This window comes from Mus musculus, chromosome 13 (genome assembly GCF_000001635.26).
Source record: "Mus musculus strain C57BL/6J chromosome 13, GRCm38.p6 C57BL/6J".
In the NCBI taxonomy this organism is placed as follows: domain Eukaryota; kingdom Metazoa; phylum Chordata; class Mammalia; order Rodentia; family Muridae; genus Mus; species Mus musculus.
The window spans coordinates 96,114,202-96,135,216 of record NC_000079.6 but is presented as its reverse complement, the minus strand read 5'-3'; the positions used below and the strand labels follow the sequence as shown (position 1 = coordinate 96,135,216).

General features: G+C 43.9%; 1 protein-coding gene and 1 long non-coding RNA gene across 2 annotated transcripts in view; one reads left to right on the top strand and one right to left on the bottom strand.

The window, feature by feature from the left end:
- Nucleotides 1-966: 966 nt before the first annotated feature.
- On the bottom strand, nt 967-2,492 carry Gm29543 (predicted gene 29543). The gene is made up of 2 exons (NR_167969.1): nt 2,438-2,492; nt 967-1,857 (listed from the first exon to the last, which is right to left on the bottom strand). It is a non-coding gene; the product is annotated as a predicted gene 29543 (long non-coding RNA).
- Nucleotides 2,493-2,639: 147 nt separating this feature from the next.
- Nucleotides 2,640-21,015, top strand: part of Sv2c (synaptic vesicle glycoprotein 2c) — a 173,135-nt gene continuing 154,759 nt past the window's right edge. The window contains exon 1 of the mRNA NM_029210.1: nt 2,640-2,769. The gene's annotated coding sequence lies outside the window, so the exon portion shown is untranslated. The remainder of the gene's footprint in view (nt 2,770-21,015) is intronic.

The window sequence follows — 21,015 nt, the reverse complement described above, 5'->3', positions numbered from 1 at the left end:
GGATACGTAGGGGCTTGTGATACAAAGGTATGGGGCTCTCTCTAGACCCCTGCCATGGAAGCCAGATGCTATTCTGAGCTTGCAGGAAGCAGCATACAGAAGCTTTGGGAAACTTTCCTCTATTTATGGGGGAAGTAGGAATAATTCTTATTCTGTGGCCACTCTGTGTTAGGCACTATGGTTCTTGTGTAACCATAGCACCTGTATGTCTTCTCTAAAAAGTGAAACCAGTTTGCGGATGCAAAGACAGATCCTATTGGCTGCTCAGGAAGACTTGGTTTTTGAGGTGAATTTTGAATGAAATTCTTTTTTGGTAGAAAGGTAGTGACTTCAAGAGCCCTGAGGTGTGGTGACTACAGGGCAGTTATGCATCTTTACCTACATAGGCTCCTATGAGACCAATGTTTTTAGAAGAGAAAAAATGGCTGACACTTGCTAGTAAGTGTGCTCAGCGGGACCAATGAAAGCTATCTCCCTCCCTCATCATCACCAAAGGAAACCCCTGTACTTCAAAGACACAATGTTTAAATGCCATATATAGCTCAGCTCTGTCTAGGGGAACTACAGGAGCTGTTATCTTCAAATGTAGCAAGAAGGGAAAATCCAGAGCTAGAAAGTCCACTCACCCTGTGAGAGTCCATGGACCCCACAAGAACTGGTTGAAGGAAGAGTCCCATACCAGGAAGTGTGTTAACTGTTTTTTGTTTGTTTGTTTTGTTTTGTTTTGTTTTTTAAGGTTCATCTCATTGTTCTCTATACATCCATCATTTGGAGAAATAATAAATTACTATGCAACTATTACTGGCACGCCCTCAAAGAGGTATCCATCAGGGCAGTAAATGAATTACCAGCACCTTTTGCAACGCCACATAGATCCAGATACGATTTACGTTTTTAAAAATTTCACACCGATGCTGGAGCACACCTGTGCCTACATGGTATCTTACATTGGTAGCAACACAGATGTTTTACCCCAAATAATTGTTTATTAAGTAAGAATGCACAGGAAGGATGTCTAAATGAGTGGGTTAATTTTTAACCATTCCAATCATTCATCTCACAGCACCACAGTAAGTGGTACAAACCGCAAAGCATTTAAGCAAAACACACAATCCAGATGGATTTTTCAAAGATCGGTCCAGAAACTGTAGGCTCAACAGGGCCTGGGAATCCTGAGTCTCGGAATGCCAGAGCAGCAAGGAGGGGCAGCCAGAGGTTGGAGGCTGGTTCCATTTTCCTCTCTTCATCTCATCTTGAATTGTGGCACACACGGATTATAGCAAGCTGGAGTTATCTGTCCCAGGCGGTCCACGTGGTCCCCACCAGCTTCTTTAGCGAGAGCCTCCAGACCGCCTGGATCTCTGAAGAGCCCGGCTGCTCTTCTCCAGCAACACAAACATTTACATGCATTGTTTACTTATGTATCGGCACAGCCAAGCATTTAGCCACCTATTCAATCTTTCAGGCTATTTACTCTCGCATGAACTCATCCAGGGAGAGATTGTGTGAGAGATCTACCCACTGCAGCTCCCACCAGCGCCTCGCTTTGTCTCGCTCCTCGGGGTTACCATTACAAGGGTAATGATTGCGCGGCGGGCACCTGCCGGGGGTCGGGGAGCTTCCAAAGTACACGAGTTTCACGAGAGCTCGGAGCTGGTAGGGTCTACTTTATGAGGATGTCTGGCTTCCCACTTTGTCCCTTCCGATGAGCGGATGGGTAACAGGATGACGCTCTGCCCTGCCAAGACGGAGTAGATACTTGGGTGTGGTCTCTCCAGGATGAGTTCCAGTTGGTATAGTCCAGCCCCAGCGCTAAGGTGAGGCTAAGGTTGCCGTTTCTCACCCTCTAAGGCATTCCTGAGAACAAGAGCAATATTCTCACCTCTCTCTCTCTCTCTCTCTCTCTCTCTCTCTCTCTCTCTCTCTCTCTCTCTCCTATTAAAAATGCTAGAAATCCCCCCACCCGGAGTTCCGGCTGCTCCCTGGCCCTCCCTGGTTTAGGGACACATACACACATCCCGCACGTGGAGTTCCTTCCGCTACACCCCAAGTTTTGTCTCGTGTGCTAGCATGGAGATTGGGGGGTAGGCGGGGGTGATCAGCTACTCCTGACTTACGGAAAGCCTAGTCAAAATTAACCAGTTCCAGGCTCAGAAACAGAACAAAAGCCCTCCTTCCCGAGGCACTGGCCTCCAGCAATCAACAATTTCCTTGTGCTTTGATGGACCCGACCCAAGGGGCTGCCAAACGAGCAGCGCACAGTCACACTCGGTGACTAATTCAGCACGGGTGCCTTATCGACGCCCCCCACCCCGCCTCCTCCTCCTGCTACAAACTGAGCTCTGACTTCTCCAAAAGTACCTGCCACTTGGAGCCAACCCCCACCGCACCCCTCCCCACCCCCGACCCGAACCGCAGCAACACCTCCGCATCATACCGGGAGCTCGCCCAGCCTTGCACAGCGCCCTCCTCCCCCGCGCGCCGTAACCCCCTCCCTGCGCATCGCTTGTACTCTAGCCACGCCGCCGCCCGCCACTGCAGCACCGAAGGGAGGAGGCGAAGGAGGAGGACCGCAGCGTGGCCGCCGGGAGCCACTTTCCCGCCCCTCCTCTCGCTGCCGACTAGCTCAAAGGAGTCACCACTGCGCGCGCTGCAGGAGAGAGTGGCAGACCGAGGCGGCCCCGGGCTGCAAGCGGAGGGGTGCTCGCAAGGCGACGGCTGCAGTGCAGAGCGGTGGCTCAGGGCAGGGGGTCCCCGGCGCCTGAAACGGTGAGTAAGGAGTCCCCCGCAACCGTGGCAAGGGCTCGTTCCGTGCTAGGTTTTTCTTCTGTGCCGGGAGACCCAGCGTTGTAACCAGAGAACTTTTTGCAGCCTTCCAGAAGCGCAACTAGCGCAACTTTGCCAGCTCTGGCCCGGGAAAAGCGGCTGCAGGTGAGGCAGGCTGCCCGCTGGGTACCTGTGTTGGGATGGCAAGCAGGAAATCTCACTGAGGCAGTCGAGTGGCCCCGGGTTTACTAGGCAGAGGCAGGTTAAAGGTGCGCTATGTTCGGGATTCAAGGGCAGGTGGGTGGGCAGCTGCAGGCATCTCCCGACTTCTTTGGGGGCGCAGGGGTGGGGGAGTTTCAGGGAGGGCTGGAGAGACTATTCAAAACAGGCAGCCGGGAGCGCCCACTATCAGCGAGCCATCCCCGCAGCCTCTGGCTCAACTTTTTCTGCGGGGAACCCTCTGCAGATGTGCAGAAGTGGTTGGAAAGCACGGGGAGCCGCAGTCGGCTCTGCGGGAGGCTAGCAGAAAACCCGTCAATTTTCAAACTCTTACACACACACACACACACACACACACACACACACACACACACACACACAAGCTGAAAGCAGGAAAGCCTGCTGTGGCCCTTTGTAAGAATCAACACTTCTCCAACACTGCACCTCTATTGAGCAAAACCCTATCGAGCGTCCACTATGCGCCTAGGGGCGCAGCGAAGCGCATCTAAGAGTGAGGATTTCTTAGGAGAGGGACTGTCCCCAATGATGATGATGATGATGATGATGATGATGATGATGATGATGATGATGATGGCAGCAACAATTACTACCGAGGTATCTAATTTAAGGACAAGAGGAAATGGGCGACAGGTCACCATCTTCTCTTGGTGGACTTTTCCTCTCCAACTGGGCTCTAGAATCGAGAATACTTTCTCCCGCGAACTGGAACGCCTCTGGCCAGGAAGGAAAGAAAGATTTTAGAATGCCGGGATGAACTTGGCTGGGGAAGCCAGCACCCCACCTCAGATACAAGGAGCATCTCTGTGGGCGTGCGGGAACCTCAGTCCGCCACGCGCGGGGGCGGAGAGGGAGGAGCTGAGTCACCAGCTCTGGAAGTACCGCCTGGACCATGGGAGCGGGGGGGGGGGGGCGCTCGCGTCACCCTCTACGTGTGGGCGTGATGCAAATACAGCCCCGCAAGGGGAGGGCGCGGTGGAGGGAGGGCTAGGAGACCCAGCCTGTCTGGGAGCGCGCGCGTGTGTGCGTCAAAGGCTCCGGAGTGATGGATGCCCTGTGGCGCGCCCTGTGCAGACGGCAGCGACTGGAGGGACTCGGGTGGGAGGATAGACTGCGGCAGGGGTGGCAGGGGATGCCGGGCAATACAGAGGCTGCAGGCAGGCAAAGAGCTCCGCAGTGTGCCGCAGTGGTAGCACTGGGAAGGCGTCGTCTCAGCAACCAGGATTCCCCCGGGTGCCCAGACATCTTTTAAGTCTCTGAGGGATGCCCAGATGTTCCTTTCTCCCGTCAGACTCCCTTCCTTCCTGCATAGCTGATTGACTAAGAAAACGGGCGGGGAGGGGGGCGCTTTTCAGTTTACTTTTTGTCCTTAGCAGGAGTAAGACAGTTCTTTCAGAGTCCATTCATTTTATGTTAGCAAGCTTCCTAGTGCTCAGGCCAATTTTTCAAGCAAATGCTTTCTTGGTTGAGTTCCTCAGGTTCTCTAAAGCCAATCCTTTCCTAAGGCTTTTGGCAGAGGCCTGGCATCTAAGTGGGATTTGAGAAAGGCTTAGAAAAAAAAGTGGCGCTTTGGTTTTTTAAACCATAAAAATTCGTGTTGAAAGTACTGTTGGCTGATCTTGGACTCCCTGACAGAATATTAAAAATCCCATCTTTTTTTTTTTAATTTAAAATACATTCTGGGAAGCCTATAGCAAATGCCTTGACTGAATGAGCCCAAAATTTGTAGTATGTGAGACAAAAGGAATAAGGGAGATGGACTAGCAGGGAAGAAAGTGGAGTGGGAGAGTAGTAGTGACCAAGAAACCCAAGCAAAGATCTGGCTCCCTATTTCTCCAAAGATGGTCATTGGCCGCTAGAATTTTAGCTGCTGGCTTTCATCCTCCACAGCAAAGAACAGTGAAAACCAGCCCTTGGAGGGCTTCATTTCCTCAGCGTTGTGATCAGACAGCCTTGGAAGCACAAGAAAGGATGAAATAAACACCTTCCAGGAAAAAGAAAAAGAAAATAGTTTTCTTTAAAAAAAAAATGTATGGAGACTTCCTACATCGTTTCTTTAATGCAATTTGGTGCTCAGTGTCGACACACGCCGACAACAGTCCTTCCCTGATACTCTAAACGCAAATGTCATTAGCTGCTGTCTGGAGAAGGCAGGCTCAGTCGGAAGGGTCTGGAGGACATCTGGCTGCTTTTGGGTGATGTAGTGGAGAAATACATTTGTCTTCACGGCTCTACGACAGGGAAATTCACTTCTCTGGCCTCACCAAAAGATTAACCTAAGAAATTTTAGGTAAAAATGGTGATTGTTCTATTATGTTTCTTAAATGTGAATGATGCTTCAGAGAGCAAGATGCAGTTCCCAGCCTCAGGGTGATTACTGAAAAGATGCCATACTGTGCCGCATGTCACATGATCGCCAGAAAACCCATTGTCTTATGACTAGGAATGTGAGCGCTCATTCTGAAATGAGTTTGTTGAAGACTATTTTATGAATAAAAGCATCCGATTTGTCAGTGTGTCATCGTGGGCAGCTCAGTCTTGTTCATCTTAAGACACCTAACAGTAGATTTCTTGGGATGGTGAAATTGAAACGGCTCTCTAGAGTCTGTTCAGTTGCTTTAGGGGAGAAACTTCAATCCACCGGTGTGTTTTCCTGGTTCTGTTTGTTGGGCTTTCTATCTGACACAGGTTCACAGAGCACATACTTGTTTAAATTCATCCTTTAGATTAGGTTTGATTGCAAGCATAAGGGGCAGCTCTCTTCCCTCTCTCCCTCCTCAATTGTATACAGTTTTCACCCATGGCTACATTTTTTTCTTTGCTTTTTAAATTTTCTTTTTCTTGAGAATCCAGTATAAAATTTTGCAGCAGATTGAATTAGGAGGGTCTTCCTTGAGACAGCTGAGAGCACCAAGAGGCTGAAATTACTGTTTAACCCTTGCTGAAAATGTCTTCATGCTATGTGAAGCTGCCATTTGGCTTTATCACAGTCCCCGCACATCGAGGGCCAGTTTGTAATCATTGCCTATCATGGCAGCTTACACTGTTGGGCAAATTGACCAACATAAAGCAAACAAACAGATCGGCTGAGTTGGGTAGTTTGCTCTTTCCTGGTTCTAAAATCTTCCATGCCAAGAAATAGAAAGATAGGTGACATATATTTTAAATTTGAATTAAAAAAATAGACTATAGAAATATTTTATTAACTCGTTGGCTACTAAATGAAGCTCTGTTTTTGTAGAGAAAGTGCTCCATTGAATTCTATATTGTGCCTTTTAGGGTATGTGTAGCCTAATTCCAATTAATCAATGTTCAAGGCTTGAATTTTTTAGCATTCTATTTTCTTTGTTTATTCTGTCCTTTCTACAATTAAGACAGGGTAAATAATTACTTTTTAGCTTTTAGTTTTGCAGATGTGTTATGAAGTGCTACTTTACATGATACCAGTTTAAAAGCTGTGGTGAAATATATATATATGCATATATGTACTATATATATGCATATATATGTATGTATGTGTGTATATATATATATATATACACCATAAATGTATTATTGTTCCCATTTTAGAGTGACAATAAGTATATTAATGCTGTTGTGCAACTATCACTGCCAACATTGAGAAGTATTTTCTCTCGCCTTCCACATCCAGTGAGTGGTGGCTCCATTTTCTTCCCTAGCTGCTAACAGTTACCAGGCCACCTTCTGTCTCTATGTCAATGACCACTCTGTTTCATATAAATGGAATCATGTAATATTTGACTTGTTATGATCTCCTTATTTCTCTTGTCATAATTTCCAGATGTTTCCTCCATGTTTTAATAGGTGTTAGAATTTTCTCTATCACTCAGGCTGAATGATATCCCACAGTGTGCATGGCTCTACTCAGCTATGGACACTTGGGATACTTCATATTTTAACTTTTATGAATTGTTCTCTTCCAACTTGGTATACAAATGTCCTTTTAAGACCGTGCTTTCAATTCTTTGGACCATATATCCAGAAGTAGAACTGCTGTATCCTGTGTTAATTATATTTGTACTTTTTTGAGGAACTGTGACACTATTTTCCACTATGATTATAACACATTACATTACACTCTACAATGAACAAGGGTACCAATTTCTTTCTTCCATCACCTGTGTGTGTGTGTGTGTGTGTGTGTGTGTGGTATAGGTGTGTGTGCGTGTGGTATAGGTGTGTGTGTGCACGTGCACATGGAGGCCAGTTGCTTGTCTTTTCAGTTACGTTCCCAGCATTCTGTTTTGGGGACTGGGTTCTCTCAGTAACCCCAGGGCTCACTTTCAGCTAGATTGGCCAGAGAGCTCCATGGATCTTGCTGTCTCCACCTCTGAGTTCTGGGATAATATGTGCGTGCCAGTATACCCAGTCATTTACGTGGGCCTAAAGCTCTAGATCAAGGAGTCTCTACACACAGAGCATACTGAAGTCCTATTGTTCACAGAAGTGCTCATGACAGGAGGGACAAGGCGGCTCCCTCTCACTTCTTTTCATAAGGCACAAACCCACTTGTTATAGCAGCACTTTCTTCACTTCCAATGCTGTCAGTCACGCTGGAGATTAAACTCCTGGAACTTTGGAGAACTACAACGCCCAGCCACAGCAGGTGCATTTACGCTAAAATGTTGCTTGCTGTTTACACGAGACATTTTAAACTTGTCTCATTGCCCTGTTATTTACTAAATGCAGCCGATGTCTAAATGCAGCCGATGTGTCTAAAGCTCCTTCATCTCACCATTAAAAAGCTGAAACGAAAGGAGCTGGGGTGAGGACTTAGCACCAGTGCTTGGTGAGCGAATGTGGGGCACTGAGCTTGGAGCCTTGTGAAAGGCAGGGTGTGCTGATTTGTGTGGGTAAACCTGGGGAAGCCAGGGCAGGGGGATCCCCAGAGTTCACTGGGCAGCCAGCCTAGCTGAGGTCATGAGCTTCAAGCTCAGCAAGAGACACTATGTCAAAAGTAAGGTGGAGAGTGGTTGAGGGAGGTATGTTGACCACTGACTAGCTAACCAACTAACTAGCTAACTAACTAGCTAACTCTCTCTCTCACTCTCTTACATACACACACACACATACACACACACACACACACACACACACACACACACACACACACACTAAAGAGAAAAAGGAAAGAAAAATGAAAATCTTTTCGAATCCCAGTCTCCCTTCACTAAACTTCAGTTTGAGGACAAGATAGGGGAGATGGCGTTGCTTTGTCTTCCACCCAAGTTCAAGAACACTCAAAAGACTAAAGTATGACACACAGGGGCTGGGCAGAGCAGGGCAAGGGAGTACTGTAACCACACCCAGTCCGAACTTTGTTGAACCTTGCTGATCGTTCATTTCCCCTGCTGTGAAAGATGATGTTTAGCTTTTAGGGTAGTCTGTGAAGAGCCACAAAATGCTACTAGTAAGCTATTCATAGGCAGACTCCGATTTTAAAGGCTCTGTACTACTTTGCATGCCGACTTTAAAAAAAAAAAGCCTTTTCTTCTCATCTCATATTTTGTAAAAGAAAGAACTCCATTCCTTTTTAATGAATGAATCTCCTTTTCTCTTCATCAAAATTTACTCCCAGAAGCAACCAAATAGTTCCTAGAGGATTTAACTGTGTAGTTACAACTGCCCTGTTCTCAAAGAGAGTCTATTTCTGGAATAGTCCTGCCCTGAGCCTGCATCATGAACTATCTACCTAGGCAGACATACAGTACATCACGTTTCGAAGGGCTCTGAGTGCCTTATTTAGTGCACTGAGGTCCTGTTGCCTCTTGAGGTTCTGTAAGCAAGGGGTTCCATGCTTTCTTTTGGTTCTGGGTCCTCCTAATTATATAATGCATATGCACATACAGTGTGTGCACACAGACCAGACCAGTGTGCATAGTTAGATTTTATTATGACCCAGGCCTGTTATTGTTCAGAGATTTCATAATTTTTCCCCAGACTGAAACACATCAGCAGACACCTGATTCCCGTGTTTGTCCCTCCCTCTGCACTGTGCCTGCCTCCGCCTGGCTGTAAGCATCCAGTGTGCATCGTGAGCTTGTGGAGCAATGTCACACAGTCTCCTTAGGAATGAATGGGTCTCCCATCTCATCATTGTCCCTGTGACTGTGGAGGAAGTAAAGTTTCTGGTTCCAGGGATGCCTTTATGGGGGCCCAGTAACTTGCTTATAAGATTCTGTCTTCTCCAAGATTCAGGTTTGGACGTCTACAAATAAGTGATCTTGGAAGGTTGACATATTTCCTAAGAAAAGTATCTGAGGTGTTGTACCCTTTCCTTTAAATTAGTCAGCAGGGTCATGTGACCTGTGAGCCTCTGCTGCAGAGAACTGCCAAATGCTTTGGCAGCTCATAGACAGGCGACCTGTTTTGTCACTTCAAGCTCTGTCTGTTCTCGTTAAAGGCATTCTTTTTCTGTCCCCCCCCCCCATACTGAGATTTGAATCTAGTGCCTCATATGTGCTAGCTAAGCACTCTACCAATGACACCAGTTCCAGTCCCAAAGCTACTCATGTTAGTAGTTCTAAGCATGCCCTTCTGCCATTTTTCTTTACTTCTGAATGTGTGCACCTAAGAGACGGTCTAGTGACTCTGGCAACCTTTCTATGAGTTTTTGGCACAAGACTATATGCTCTAGTTAATGTATACTAAACACATTACTGCCACATGGAACACTGAAGTAATTTAACCATAACTTTTAAAGACTCAGTTTTAATATGCTCGCTGGGTTTTCTGTGGGTCACACAGCAGGGGCAAGGAGAAACAGAGACTTGTGATGGTACCCACAGTCCTCTCTCTGCTTCTTAGGATCAGCCTCCTCAAAGACTCCCCACTCCTTGGAATCCTCAGTCTCTGCTTGGGCTCCCTGTGGCTCTTGTTCCCGGCTTGCTTCCCTGTAGTCAGTGATGTATTACCTCCCTGGCTGCCTTCACTGCCTAGACTGGCTTGGCCTCTGTGCGGTATTAATAGAACCTGCTGATGTTACCATGAGCTCTTACTGTCCTTGGGGAGATTAGAAAAAGAGTGAGGAAGCATGGGGGCTGGTGAGAGGACACTTCCAGGGACACAGCGTTCTGTACTTGCCGTCAATTGTCTCCTCGGATGCAGCCCTATTATCTTAGGATGGTAGAGAGTGCCACCCAAGTTTCCTTTCAGTTGGAAAGAGCTGGTTTCTAGGAGACCTCTTCATCTCCCCCTTTTAGACATGATCAGAGTTACCAGAGATGAGAGGAATCATTAGAAGTCAATTATTTGCAGTAGTGGGCAATTATAAATAGCATAAATGTCCGTCAGAGTTTGAGCAGGTCAGTTGGGTCATCCAAATCACAAAGCATTGTACAGCCATTGAAATAAATAAGGGGCAGGCATGAACAGGAAACCCTTTGGATACATGTTAACATTAAAAATTTACCAAGTGTTTATCAGAAGATATGGTATGCTTTTATTTAAGAGAAACTGAGATACATTTAAAAGTATGGAAAAATGAAGTCCAAACTGGCATCTTTGGGGAGTAAGTTGGAGAAGATCTTGGAGAGAGACAGAGACAGAAACAGAGACAGAGAGACAGATAGGCAGAGACAGAGAGAGGCAGAGAGAGAGAGAGAGAGAGAAAGAGAGAGAGCATTTATTTTGCATTATTTGCCCCACCTTTAATCAGAGTTGCCCAAGATACTCCCAAAGCATTATAGGCTGGTGCTACTTCCCTTTATTTTCCCCTCAAGAGGTGGGAAGTTAAGTCCCTATTGCTGAAGACACTAGGCATGGCAGACACAGGACTCAGAGGATCTGAGCTGGACCTGAATGTCCCCAACCTGAAGACCGATGGTCCCAGAAGGCTCCATGGAAGCTTCCAAAGCAGGGAAGCAGCCAAGAGTGAAACCCATAGAATACTGATGTACCACAACAATGACCAGTATGGCACAATAACCCTGACTAGGGCAGTAGAGGCACATATGCCTTGGTGGTAGCCAACAGCTGGCTGGCTTAAGTCCTACTCACTAAGAGGAGAATGATGGTTAGTATTGGAAGCCTAGCCAAGTGTTCAGAAGTACTGAGGTCATGGATCCTGGATGAGAACCTGCAAGTGTCACTTTACTAAACCAGCACAATTCCTAATAACTATTCCTTCTATGGTCTGCTCAATAGTAACCTAGCAACAGCCAGGTAGGCCTGGTTTGCTATAAAGGGGTCTATTTGGCCTCTCCCTCTTTGTCTGACTCTCTGACCCTTTTTTCTCTCTCTCCCCCCTCTCCCTCCCTTCCCTCTCTCTCCATATGTTCCTGACCAGTCTCTCTCTTTCTCTGTCTGTCTCTTTCTGTTCTCTCTCTGTTTCTCTCTGTCTTTCTCTGCCTTTACTCTCTTCTCAACTCCCCTTCCCATGCCTCCAAATAAACCCTATTCTATACTAGACCAGTCCTATGGCTTGTATCCCTGAAGGGGGGATTTCTCAACATGGGCCCACTGAGTCACCCCCTACCACCGCACTATACCATGCTCTATAAAACATATCCTTGGTTCTATAAAACACTCCACTAAATACTCATCCTTATACCTACGTAATAGTATAGTCCTCACCCCTCACCAAGAAAATGTCTTTTTTGCAACAGATGGAGACCATTACAGAAAATCACAACTGATCAAAACATAGAGCTGTGGACCTCACCAACTGCAGCCCAGAACCTCAGCCTGCTTAGTTTGTACATATGAGGAAGCAGGTTTATTGCTTACAGCTGAATAAGGAGGTGTGCTCATGGTGTAAGGATGAATCAGGGAGCAGATTTAGCTAGTCCCAGTAGGAGCTCTCCGTAGGGGATCAGTCTTGGGTGCCTCTGTGGTTGACAATTTCTACCCACACTGTAGAAACTCTGGCCAGAAAGCGTCTTTTCCATCCATACCTCTGAGTCTCATCTGGGGAGGCTGTTTTTGTTTTTGTTTCTTTTGCCACTTCCATGGCTCTGAGACATTATGATTCTTGACACATTTATGCAACACCACACAGTCACGCAGGCTTCTGCCACTTCCACACTGCTGTCTCACTGCTCTCTTAATTTACAGTTTTCTGATGGCACAGGAGATTGGGTGGATTTCCGTAGTCTTATTTGTTATCTGCACATCTTCTTGGTCCAGTATTTGTTCAGAACTATTGACTGAACATTCCAATGGAGTTTTTTCTTATTGTTGAACTTTCAGAGGTGGTATTATCGTTTTAAAAACCAGTCCTTTATCAGTTGTAGAGTTACTTTTTGTCCTCTCAACAGTCTTTTGCAAAGCCCAGAGCATTTTCTTTAGGATAACAGAGAAGCTCTTACTAAAACCTCAGGCTTTCTGAAGGTCCCCAGATAAGTCCTGTGAAATGGTCACTAGATGCTTTGAAGGGGGAATCCACACTTGATGGCAGAGTCACAAGTGATATTTGTGATGGCTCCAATGTTTGTTTGATGCTCCCATTGTCAAACAATGAAGCTTGTCTCTCTAAGTCTCTGTGAACTTGTTCTAAAGAACCAGTCAACTGCTTTAATAAATGCAGTTAGAACACCAGAAAAAGAGAAAGAAAGAGAAAAAGAAAAAGAAAAAAGAAAAGAACTCTTAAAATTAAGATAAAACTACTTTCTCTCAAAAAATAAAATGAAATTGACAACTGCTTTCATTGACAGAGATTTTACTTATGCTACACTGGGGTGGGAGGGGGGAAGTTGGTGAATACAACCAAAGATGATTTTTATAGTTTTAAGAAGGCTTTAAACCTTTCTCTACAACTCAAATACTAATAGACTCTCCTTACTCTATGTCAGTGTGTCAGCAGAAAGCACACATTTCTAACATGCACTTACTTAATCCAGAGACCTGCCAGGGCCTGGGATTTTCTTCTGCATTGTTGTAAAGACTGTCCATTCAATACGAATACACAAGGAAGAGGTCTCAAAAGAACAGATCACTTGATGGTCGGAGTAGCTATTATTTTTGGCATGCAGTATAATTCACACTCTAGCTGTTTCTAGGGTGTGGGCTTTGTTGGTCTCCACATCTCTGTTACATCAGTTGCTGCTGCATCATCTGGGTTAGGAGCCCTCAGGGGCTGCAGCAACAGAACAGCCCAGATCTACGGCGCTGAGTGACCTCTTACCCTGAGACATTTCTGAACATCCTCTTCCAAGCCTGGCTGTGTCAGGGTTATAAATCTTGGTAATGAAATGTACTCTAGAGCTGCTACTGTGTTGCTTTCTGGAAGAAGTCTGTAAAAGCTCCTGCTTCAAAGAGGGAACCTCATCCCAAGGCTAGTAGTCGCCACATGAGAATAGCAGGCATTTGCTATGGTTCTACCTTGATAAGAGACTGCTTTACTAGAGAGTTCTGGATTCTGTTGAGCATCCTGCTGGGTAGCCTTGAGCATCCTGCTGGGTAGCCTTGAGCATTCTACTGGGTAGCCTTGAGCATTCTGTTGGGTAGCCTTAAGTATCTTGTTGGATAGCCTTGAGCATCCTGTTGGGTAGCCTTGAGTATCTTGTTGGGTAGCCTTGAGTATCTTGTTGGGTAGCCTTGAGCATTCTGTTGGGTAGCCTTGAGCATTCTGTTGGGTAGCCTTAAGTATCTTGTTGGGTAGCCTTGAGCATTCTGTTGGGTAGCCTTGAGTATCTTGTTGGGTAGCCTTGAGCATTCTGTTGGGTAGCCTTGAGTATCTTGTTGGGTAGCCTTGAGCATCCTGCTGGGTAGCCTTGAGCATTCTGTTGGGTAGCCTTAAGAATCTTGTTGGATAGCCTTGAGCATCCTGTTGGGTAGCCTTGAGTATCGTGTTGGGTAGCCTTGAGCATCTTGTTGGGTAGCCTTGTGCATCCTGTTGGATGGCCTTGAACATCCTGTTGGGTGGCCCTGAACATCCTGTTGGGTATCCTTCTCACATCCCACTCCCAGCCTCCCTTCTCTGCTCTGCCTCCATTCACCTCACATACAACTTTAAGTTACAAACAACATTTATAATTGATTTTATAAAATTTATTTATTTGTTTGTATGTATAGGACTGTTTCATCTGCATATACGTGTTCCTGATGCCTGTTGAGGTCAACAGAGGGTGTTAGGTCCCCTGGAACTGAAGTTACTGGTGATTGTGAGCCACCATGTAAGTGCTGGGAACTAAACCTGGGTCATCAGCAAGAAAAACAAATGATTTTAATCACTGAGCCATCACTCTGGCTTCAAGCATTTTAAATTTTAATTAAGTCCAACTTACTAATGTGCTTTCATGGATCTTACTTCTAGTTTTGCATCTAAAGTGTCACTGTCAAGCTCAAGGTCAGTTAGATTTTACCCTGTGTGCTTCAAAAAGTTTTGTAGCTTTTGTTTATTGTATTTATGTCTATGACCCAATTTGGTCAATTTTTGTTAAGAAATTTAAAAATCTAGATTTATTTTTGCAAGACTATGTGTGATTGTCTATTATCATTTACTAAAAAGCCTATCTTTGGGGCTCTCTAGTTCATCTCTCAATCTAGGTGTCCAGATCTTTTTCCGATGCATTCCTGTCTTTATTATTGTAGCTTTTGTTGTAATTCTTGATGTCAAGTAGAAGGTACTCTCTGACTTCGCTCTTTTTAAAAATTATTTCTTTTCATTTTCTTTAGACTATAATATAATTACATCATTTCTCCCTTCACTTTATGTCTCCAAACTCTCCCATAGACCTATCTTGTTCCCTTTCAAAATCATGGTCTCTGGGCCCAGGGATCATTTCAGAAGAGGAGGCAGAAATACTGTGAGAGCCAGAGAGGCTCAGTGTTTGCTGTGAGGTTGTATATCTGAGGATTGTAAGCAGAGAAGCTACACCCATAGAGTCTCACCGACATGACTGCCCCAACCTGAGCCAAACAAGGACAACAATGGATATTGTCTTGTTCTTTAATGTATGTTGATATTTGGCTTCCTATAGGACTTTAGAACCAGTTTGTCGATGTCCACAGCATAGTTGGGGGTGCGTTAACCAGATCACATTGACTGCATAAAGTTAGAAAGAATTGACACATTTGACTATTGAGTCTTCTCATTTGCGAAAAGAACTCATATTATTTTTAAACTCAATTTTCTATATTATACTGCTGGTATAAAGAAACATAGTTAAATCTCCTATCAGCCTTGTGTCCCACAACCTTTATAACTTCATTTATTCGTTCTGATAGATCCTCCTTCATAAGTTCCTCAGTATTTTATGTATAATAATAGTTACTTATAATTAGAGTTAATTGGATTCATCTCTTTCAGTCTGCATGGTTTTTCTTTCTTGTCTTATTTTATAGTCTAGGGGCTTCAGGATAATGTTGACTAGAAATGGAAAGACATAATATTCTTTTGTTGCTCTTAATCTTAGGGAAGGGCATTTACTATTTCACAATGAATATGGTGAGAACCAGTGGGATTTATATGGTTTTATTATCATCAGAGTTGATAAGCTTCTTTTGTTTCTAAGTTGCTGAAATTCTTTAATGAATGCATGTGTATTTTATCTGATGCTTTTTCGACTCTTCTTACTGTTATACCAATATCCTTAGAAATATAGACTACTATGGTTTTTAGTTTCTTCTCATTTAGATTTGCTGTGAAATGCTGTGTGGCATTTTTAAAAAAGAAATATATCAATGTTAACCAGGCTTTTGCTAGACTTCCTGAATAGTTGTTTGTCATTACAGTTTTCTTATTTATTTTATAAGACTTCCTGCTTCTTATATGTAGTTGTATTTCCTTAATTGCCCCTAATATTCAGGTAATTTTAAAATAGATATTCTGGAAATTTTACCTAGAGAGGTAGAATTATCCAGGACCCTTTAAAAAGTAAAAAAGTTGTCTAGCAACTTTTCCTGTTTCAGTAGAATATGAGGGCTAGGTGCCCATTTGTTGGGGATTTAGCTTACTGCTTATATTATGCTAATTGGGTTCTCAAAATTGCACAAGAATCCCTCATGTAAGATACTTAGGGTCACTGTCCTCAGTTGACTTCGATTGGTAAGGAAAGTTGCTGGCGGCCAATGGCTAAGCAGGAAGACAGAGGTGGGACCTTAGGGCAAGGGACTAAGAGAAAGAGGGTTTGGAACCGGCATGCTGGGAAAGCAGAAAGACCAGGCGTGAGAAGTGCAGGACAGAGAAACAGAGAGACTGCCAACATGTAAGAGTCGGGGATCATGGCCCAGGAGGGCTGCAGGCCTGGGTCCAGGGTGGCCATTTTTAGAAAGTAATAATTCAGGAATATCAGAGGGAAGACTGTAGCTGCGGGGAGGTTTGGAAGTGCCTAGCCATGGAGCTGTTTAATGCATATTAAATATAAGGCTGTGTGTGTGTGTGTGTGTGTGTGTGTGTGTGTGTGTGTGTGTGTGGTTCGGGAACCGAGAACACTGGGTTGAGTAGCAAGGAACTTGCGCTGCCTTGGGATGCTACAATATTTGGTTAAACATTGTTTGGGGGTGTGTCTTTGAAGCTATTTCTATATTCGGTCACCATTTGGATCCATAGTCTTAAGTAAAGCAGGCTGTGCTCCCTAATGAGGATAGAACTTATTTAAAGACTGAGTAAAAAGTTGAAAAAAAGAAACATTTTTATATGAGACTGTCCTGTGGCGAGGCCACTGGTTTGTCCTGTGGCAAGGCTACTGATTTGGCTTTGGATTCAGACTTAGATTCCATACAGAGCATTCTGTATCATGGGTCTGGTGTTCTCAGCCTCCATAATCGTGTAAGCCAATTAACTGCACTAAATAACCTTTATATTCATATCTGTACCTGCGTATGTCCTAATAGCTGTTTCTGGCCAGTAATTACTTCTTGAGCATGGGAACTGGCACCCTGTCACTTAGCCCACAGTCCTATAAGACCTATAACGCACATGACAATCTGCATAAGGTATTGTGCATCTTTCCAGTATCCCACCACACATCTAGTCACTCAAAAAATTAGTTTCCAGTGGTTTGAGCTTAGAACTGAGGTATATTTCATGTGAATATACCAGCGTCTGCGTCTTCTTGAAGTGTAATGTTTTATAGGAGTGAAATTCCTTTTAAACAAAGAGAAGGCTACATCATCCGTGGAGGTGACATTTACCTGTTTGTGGTGTTTAGTTACTGAGAAGAAACCCATCTTTATCTAATTGGTGTTTGTTAGATCTCTGATCTTCTTCAGTTACATACTTGAAAACATAGTTTGGAGCCAGGCTTCATGGCATGTCCCTGCAACCCGAGTGTTTGGGAAGCCGAGGCAGGAAGGTCATATGTTTGAGGCCAGCCTGTATTAATAATACATGGTAAAACCCGATCTCAGTAGTGGGGTGAGGGAGGAAGGAGGGGGAAGGAAGAAAGGGAAGGAGATTTGGAGATGTAGTTCAATGGTTGTCTTAGACAGGGTTTCTATTCCTGCACAAACATCATGACCAAGAAGCAGTTGGGGAGGAAAGGGTTTATTCAGCTTACACTCCCATACTGCTGTTCATCACTAAAGGAAGTCAGGACTGGAACTCAAGCAGGTCAGGAAGCAGGAGCTGATGCAGAGGCCATGGAGGGATGTTCTTTACTGGCTTGCTTTCCCTGGCTTGCTCAGCCTGCTCTCTTATAGAACCCAAGACTACCAGCCCAGAGATGGTCCCACCCACAAGGGGCCTTTCCACCTTGATCCCTAATTGAGAAAATGCCTTACAGCTGGATCTCGTGGAGGCATTTCCTCAAAGCTCCTTTCTCTGTGATAGCTCCAGCCTGTGTCAAGTTGACACAAAACTAGCCAGTACAATGGTAGAACATTTTCTACCAGTCAATCACGTGCAAAGCCCTAATCTCTCTTTCCCTCACATCTAAAAAGTTATTTAATGTAATTCAAGTAGTATCTTAATATTTAAACCTATGTGTGAAGGTAGGTTATTTTAACTATGAATAGATTTTAATAAGACAGTATAAAACTTATTCTAGTCTTTGGATTTTTGGACAGTTTTTAATTCTTTGTATTTTAGTGCTATGTAATAAAATGATACATATGGTTGGAAATGAGGAAGGAATGGCTTATTGCTTAGGGAGTCTTTCCACATCAGCATTGAGTCTGAAGGGAGCAGATTTGTCTGTGACAGTGGTGTTTGCAGAGAATGTACAATCCTTTGTCATGACTCTAGCTCTTGAGCCCACTTGAAACGGAAGGTGGGGGCTTTAGCTGGGAAGGCCTTGAGCTTTTCAGGGTGTCTCTGATTATTTTTTAGTAAGAATAGGTAAGTTTTGAAGGGGAGAAAAATAAAAGTATGTGTTCAATTTGGTAATCTAATCTGGCATCAAACTTCCTATGTAGGCAAGGCTAACCTTGAAATCTGAATCTCCCTGCCTCCACCTTCCATGTGATGAAATTACAGGCATGCACCATACCAGCCAGCTTTTATTTTTATTCTTAATTTTAAAATATCATCAAATGAAAGTCTCAGGTTATGATTACCTACCTGCTTACCCTAGATTTTCAACAACTGCTGTTTTCAAGAACTCAAGCACATTTTTCTCCAAATCTTAGGTTTGCCATTTGTAAATTGGGCATTGGGAGGGAGGGAGAGACGTAAAAATCTTTCCTGGGGGAGGGAGAAGGCATCGATGACTGCAATTTATCTTGAAATGCATAAAAAAATAAGATAAACTGTTGGATGAATGAGTGTATAATAAAGGGAGAGAGAGAGAGTGTGCGCTGCTGAGACACCTGGTGGATTCTTGTGACTTCTTCCTAACATGCATGAGCTTTTAAATCCTCCTATTCTTAAAGTTCATTGTCAAGCAGTGTTTCCTATGGGATTCCCTGCCTTCATTTTCTGGGGACACTAGAGACTCTAGAGCAGTGCCTCTCCACCTTCCTAAGGTTGCAACCCTTTAATACAGTTCTTGACATTGTGGTGACTCCTATCCATAAAATTATTTTTGTTGCTACTTCATAACTGTAATTTTGCTACTGTTATGAAGAGTAATGTAAATATCTGCTATGCCACATATCTGACATATGACCTCTATAGAGGTCATGATCTTGTGGTCTCACAGGCTGAGAGCCACTGCTATGGATGGCAAGTTTAGTTGCCCACCATGATCAATGAATTTGAGGATGGGATGATTTTCCTGTCAGCGAAAACTGATTTAAGGATAATTCCGAAGAAAGAAATCAGAAGGCTTTGAGAGGATGGTGTAGGAGAGAAGAGAGCATGCCTTCTTATGTGCCTTCTTTTCTACATGTGGAGTGTGGATAAGAACTGCCCAGTCTTTATCTGTGAATGCAGGCACTGTTACTGCTGGGGCAGAGCCCTCCTCTTTTATTGATAAATTCATTACAGCTAATTGTGTTCCCGAACATGTATTATTGTGAATGAATACATAATGATGGTGGGCCCTTTGGGGTGTGGATGTGTGTGCAGAAGAAGCTTAGATTGTATTCAGAGACAGTAACTAAAAAAAAAAAAAATTGAATCAACAAAGCCATATAAAGGCTAGCATCCGCCTACCAGCAGGCCTGAAGAGAGAAGCTTATGATTAGCGTTGTAAATTAAACATAAGACTTGTATAACTAATCAAAGATTAAGGGAACGTTTACTAATTCATTTGATCTCAATTTTTGATGGGGGGGGACATTGTGCATCTTCTTGTTATTACCATATTATTTCTTGTTATCTTATTATTATTTCAATGATTGGTTGGTCTCTATGTCAGACATTAGATGTAACATACGATCTATTCAATGAGACTCCCAAATAAGTTAGAAAATTACTGTTCCTATCACACCTCATCTGTTGCTTTAGAAAAATAAATAGTTTCAACATGATTTTGAAATTAGGTATCATAAAGTTTACAAATCTAAGCATAAAGCTATCTTTTTATAAAGATTGTATCGTGCCTGAGTTATTGAGAATGTTGGAGATGTTTTAAAGTTATTTCCATTGTTTTTCTAGCTTTCTGTGTAAGTGCCTTCAGTGTGTGTGTGTGTGGGGGGAATCTTTATTCTTGCTAATATCAATGGGTTGTGACATCTTCACTCAGAAAGCCACAACACAGCTAACAGCCTTTCCCGGGGTCTCCTGGTCACACTGCTTTTCTGCTTGGTAGGGTGGTTTCTTGCATTCACAGGAGAACTAACCACTGATTTTCAATCTGTCTGACATACAACAACACGGAACTCTCTTTATAACATTTTTCCTGTCTCTTTGACTGACAGCATTGAGAATCGAGATGTCTGCCTCTTCAAGTGTCAGCTTCTCAGGCCAACCATCACGCTGATGTTTGACCCACAGGCCATTTGGCCCCATCATCCAGGCAGCTCAGCTCCCCGTCTCTCCACCCCACTGGCATCCCCCCCACCCCACACTGATGCAAGAGGGATTTGTATAAGTTTCAGGCCATTTGTATTTCTCTTATTTACCCCAAAGCACAATTCTCCCGCCCCAACAACATGTGTGTATTCCTTAGGAAGACCAATTTCTTATAGCTCAGAAGCAATGACACCCCAGCTCTTATTTGAATTTGAATTGCTCAAAGTCTTCAAAGCACAGGCTTGCCAGCAAATTGCCCGTGATATTTCATTTGTGAAATGCCTGGTGAACATTTATACTGTCAATAAACTATAAAATTAGCAAATGTTTATTATCTCTTTCAAAAATTGGGATAACCGTGAAAAGAGAAGCTGTCAATTACACATGGCATTTAATTTTTAATCCTGGCTTATGTAAAGCTGCCTTGAGTTAACTGGAGGTCAAGACTGGCTATTTATTCATGTATTAGCTCATAAGCCACAACTCAGCTAAGTGAAATAAATGTAGTTTTCACAGCAGATAATGAACACTATCATCAAAACTTTAGTTACTTCACCAGTTGCTGCCATGGGAAGGCATTTGTTCCTGCAGGATAATAATGACAGGGTTGGAATTTAAGCAGAGATGGGAAAACAGACACACAACTTAATGTCTGTCTTTAGGTACTTAAAGGGTCATGGTCACCTTTTCTTTTCTTCTTAACAAAATAGGAT